Source organism: Oryzias melastigma, linkage group LG20 (genome assembly GCF_002922805.2).
Source record: "Oryzias melastigma strain HK-1 linkage group LG20, ASM292280v2, whole genome shotgun sequence".
Taxonomy (NCBI): domain Eukaryota; kingdom Metazoa; phylum Chordata; class Actinopteri; order Beloniformes; family Adrianichthyidae; genus Oryzias; species Oryzias melastigma.
Genome location: NC_050531.1, coordinates 15,523,215 through 15,528,222, shown reverse-complemented (window position 1 = coordinate 15,528,222; position 5,008 = coordinate 15,523,215). Strand labels below are relative to the sequence as shown.

The 5,008-nt window shown below is 37.8% G+C and overlaps 1 protein-coding gene and 1 long non-coding RNA gene across 5 annotated transcripts in view; one reads left to right on the top strand and one right to left on the bottom strand.

Annotated features, from left to right (window-relative positions):
* LOC112151640 overlaps nt 1–1,788 on the bottom strand; it is a 35,827-nt gene extending 34,039 nt beyond the window's left edge. Inside the window, exons 1-2 of the long non-coding RNA XR_002920165.2 lie at nt 1,764–1,788; nt 1,463–1,529 (exon numbers count right to left, since the gene is read on the bottom strand). This is a non-coding gene — a long non-coding RNA (uncharacterized LOC112151640). The remainder of the gene's footprint in view (nt 1–1,462; nt 1,530–1,763) is intronic.
* The window catches only part of ntng1a (netrin g1a), a 156,233-nt gene that overhangs the window by 49,581 nt on the left and 101,644 nt on the right, over nt 1–5,008 (top strand). The window lies entirely within an intron of this gene.

Below are 5,008 nucleotides of genomic sequence, written 5' to 3'. Positions count from 1 at the left end.
TCCCTAAATTCTTCCGCGGCCCGGTGGCAATGGGTCTGCGGCCCGGTACCGGTCCGCGGCCCGGTGGTTGGGGACCACTGGTCTACACCACGGAAATAAACCACACAGTGGAAGCGAGGCTTAACTGAGTGGAAACACTCACCAGAATTAACTGGACTGTACCGGACCACTCCTTACCGGACCGCTCAGTGAAACAAAGCTTTATATTGGGAAAAATACTCCATCTCCATCCAGCTGAAGGACATTCCTGCTTGCAGAATAGCTTTAGAATCACATCATATTGTCTCCAAACACTTTTTACGCTGTTATTAATTGCACCTTTGTCTTACGGAGACAGAATTAGACTGCATATGGTTTTTAAAAAAAAAGGTGTAAAAGGATTCTCACAGTCTGATCACCTCTGAACGAAGGATAGAGATTCTAAATCTATACCAAAATAGATGCCGGCATGTTAGCAAAAATGACGGCTAATTATACAGTTTACATTTATGGCTCCATCTGCTTGTTCCAATAAAATTCCTTCAATATTTAAAGTCTTTGTTCATGTTAACTGGCTGCCATAGTTCTATTGTGAAGTTGGTGGAGGTTTGGCATCATGTTGTTTGCCAACAGCCTCTCTGAGGGTTTTGCTCTGGAGCAGCAGGAACACACACACTCACACAAACTCACACAGCAGACGCAGTGGAACGAGGCGGCTTAACAATCCATGGAAGTGAAAGTAATCATGTGCTGAGACTTCATTTAGCACAATATAATAAAAATAATCATAATACAACCTCACAATTTTACTAAATTGTCGATAATTGTCAATTTGGCTTTTGTTTTGATGGCCCTGGGGTAAGAGTAATTTCTGGAAGCACTGTAAACATCTAGAGAGGAAACATTTAAAAACAAATAACTGAGTATTTACATAATGTAGTTCTAAGTTTTCATACAAAGCTAAGTGTATAACATAAATTCAAATCAATAAAATCAAAATGCTATCCAACATAATGAGACAATTTTCAGTTTTTACTGATGTCAAAGTGAATTCAAAAAGTACATGGCGCTCTTTCAGTCTGTTGTTACAAACACGTTTTGGTGTTAGGGTAAATATGCTAACGTGGCTAACTTGTTGGGTTTATCGAACCGTGCTTTTTTTGTGTAACTAGCAAAGCTTGGAGCTAGCATAGTCACATTCAAGTTTGTCTTGGTGCTATCAGACTTTTTTACGTATTGCTAATGTTTGACTGTGTTGGTCTGCGTTGTGTTCAGGTCAGGTGAATGAAGATCAGGCTCCGATATTGATTTAGTTTCTTTATTCTGGTTGACAGAAAATATATATGTTAGACTGCTGTTCGGGATTTTCGTCAGTGCTTCCCCCTCAGCCACAGTTTGCAGCAGTCTGAGTGTGCATGTTCCTCCCCCGCAGCACGTGAAATAAAACATGAAAAGAACATGAGAAAATGAGAAACTAACGTACCTGGTCGACAGAAAACACAAATGTTACACGGCTGTCCGGGATTTTCGTCAGGGCTTCCCCCTAACAACTGAAAATTGCACGAAAAAGAAAGAAAAGTCAACACAAAATGGACGGAAAAAAGGCGCGAAAATGGCGCATCAGCTCGTCTAAAGCAGCTAATAACAAAAATAACACATCACAAACCGAGGAAAATTAATACAATACAATTCCAACTTTTTAAAAATCCCAATAAACAAATTCAAAAACAGTTTAAGCTAAGAAATAATTACAAAGAACGGACACAAGGAGGAGCACGTCATACCTCAGCCACAATCCGCAGCAGTCTGAGTGCGCATGTGCCGCACCGTCTGCTGCGTCACCGTGGTGAGTTCACTTACCCTCGGACAGACTAACACCCAGGTAGAAATGTTAAAAAAAAACTATTTACCTCAAATTTGGTGTAATTAAATAACTAAACAAAACACCTGTTACACTAACACGGTTGTAAGTTACAGGAATTAGGACTATGCTAATGTGGCTAGTATGTAGCTTTGTTGGATGTTTTTTTTATAATGTGTTACTAACATGGTTGTTAGTTAGTATAGTCACATCAATGTTTGGTGTAGCTGTATCAGTCTATTTTGTATGTGTTGCAAACAAGGTTGGAAGTTATAGATATTGTGAATACGCTACTGCGGTTAACGTGTAGTATGTCACTTTTTTTACATTTTACTAACATGTTTGAGAGTTAGCATAATCTTTTGAATGTTTAGCATTATCAGTCAGTTCTTTATGTATTGCAGACCAGGTTGACAGATACAGGTATTGTGAATTCGCTAATGTGGCTAATATGTAGCATTGTCGGACAGCGTTTTGTTTATGCTAAACTATGATTAGAGTAGTCACAAAAATGTTAGTTTTAGCTGTATTAGTCATTTTTTTACATGTTGCAAACAAGGTTGAGAGTTAAAGGAATATGCTAACGTGGCTAGTTCTGCTATCGTGTTACAAACAAGTTTTAAAGTTACTTTGAATACAGTCAATAAAGTCTGACAGACTTATCTCTGATTCTTTTGTCACACAAAATACACCTTATAGTTCAGTCCGCCTTAAATACGACATAAGCTAGTAACTATGTCAACCATTGATGTATTTAAGAATTCAACATTGTGGAAATTACAATATGAGTTTGACTGATCACTGACTGGATCGTCTCTTTGTAAATTAAGTTAATTGGAAAATTCCAGATCCATGTTCTGAGAGAAACATCTGCAAAAATCTATTACTTTTTTGAGATCTAAGAATCTGTAAAGATTTTTTTCTAATTTCAACTCTTCTAAATGTTTTAAAGGCCCAGACTATCCTGTTTTAGTGGCAGCAGTTTGTTCAGACAGACAAGTCTGACTTGGACCAATGTTGTATCACTTGGCTGCAGGGATCTCATCAGCTTCTAATGATATATTGGGTTTGCCAGCAGAAACACTACAATCCGAATAAGCTGCAGAAAAAAAGGTCCAACATGTTTCATTACCATGTTTAATCCATTATCACACAACAATGCCTCAAGTTCTGCTTTTGATTTTGCATCCAGAGCAAGTATTGCATTTACAATGAGATGGTGTCTTAAGGCTTGAATGTGTGAGCGCCGGTCATGTTGTTCTGCATTAAAATCCCATTGAAATGTCTACACGGAATTTCAATCAAGCTCATACTGCACGAGCTAATGCTGCTATCAAACAATATTAATTTTAAATTGGCATTAGATGGGCTTTTTGAGATTGTAGTTGCTGAGAAAAAATGTTTCTTGAAGGGTTTTCTTGTATAGTAAGTAAAGATACACACAAACACAATATTCATTTTTAACCCTGTAAAGCCTACAACATCAAATAAATGATAGAAATAACGTATTTGATGAAACCCACAGAAAGAAAAATTCAGAATTAATTTTTATGAGATATGTAAAAAATGAATTATGGGTGATTTGGTAAGTTTTTCTCACAAATGTTACTTCAAGATGTTTATTGTTCTGGTAAATCGGCACCTTATTTTAACCACCATTTTAACTTTAAACCACATGTTTTTAACATGGTGTAATCTTATAAATAATTATTTCTTTTCAATATACAGCAAGAAGTCGCATTAAAAAATCAGTAACAAAAACTAGCTAAACTTTTTCCAGCCAAAGCGTTTTGGGATAGAAGCAGCCATTTTGAAATGAGCAGGAAAAGCCCTTCTACTGCCCCTAGTGGAATGATGATGAACTACATGATAGAAAAGTTATTTACAGTGGGTTTTTAAAGAAAGTCTTGATCATGTATATAAGAAAAGTAATGTGTTTATCAAATATGATACCAATCTTTGTTGAGGTTTGTGAGGTTATATTAGTTGGTGAAAGGGTCAAAAAGTACCTTGATGCAAAAACATAAAAGTTACCTTATACAATATATATATTCTTATGAAAATATCTTACATTTTCCAGAGAGAAGAAGGAAGTTTGATGGTTTCCTGCTTTTGTGACTGAATGAAATGTCTGAGGCTTTGTATTCCAAAAGAAAATGCTGCAATTTGCTTCCAGTCTGATAGCTTATCATGCTAATGCTTGGTGTTTCACTGCATTATGTCACACACAAACAGTCTGTTCTGACTGTTAGAACGGTGAACTACTTTTGCTTTTTGTGTGCTTTACTCCAACCAAGAATTATCCCCATCAGCATCAATTACTTTGCCGCTCCTCGTCTTTTTCTTTACCGCCATTTCTTCCGTCAGAAGTTTCTCCCTCGTCTGGGTAAAACTAGGCTAGCTCAACAGAGAAGACGCTGAGCACTTTTTTTTTTTTTTTTTGGTGCTATAGTTGAAATAAAAGATAAAGGGTGAAGTCAAACAGGCCGCAGCAAGGCAGTCGTCACTGGGTTCCCAGGCCGCATCCAAGACCTGTCGAGGCGTTAGCTTCCTGCCATGTTCAGGGTTGTGACAGAGCATTTGTAACACCTCCGCTTTTGGCTTCCACAACTCTGTCATGTCAGATGAAATCAACTTTCAGAGAAAAGAAGGAAAGAAGAGCTGGTGGAAGGAAGACGAGGGAGGGGGCGCTGCTGATGGAGCAGTAGGAGCAATATCTTTTTTTTTATTTTGCTTTGTGAGGCAGGATTTGAAATATACCCCATGCTGAAAACACAAGGATTGCACTGCAGTTTGGTGAAGTATCGTTACTGCTGTCAGTCACAAGGAAAACACTCTTATCTAGTCTTGGCTGGCCCTGAATGCAGGGGTTGAGGAGAACGTGCGATGAAAGACCCAGGAGTAACAAATTTGCAGAGAACCAGGAGGACTATTGGAAAAAAAATGACCCCGGACTGAGTGGGAATTAAAAATGCATGGTGTTAATCTATATTTCCTTATGTAAGAGAGCGCTGACTTTTAAAAAGCAGCGTGACATATTGTAGTGGTGGAAAAGTTCTAGTTTTTAAAAGGGTTGTGTGGTCTAAAAGAGAGGGAAAGTTAGAGGAAAACACAACAAAAGCCAAAGTTTATGTACGAACCAAAGCTAAAAGTATTTTAGTTAGCTGT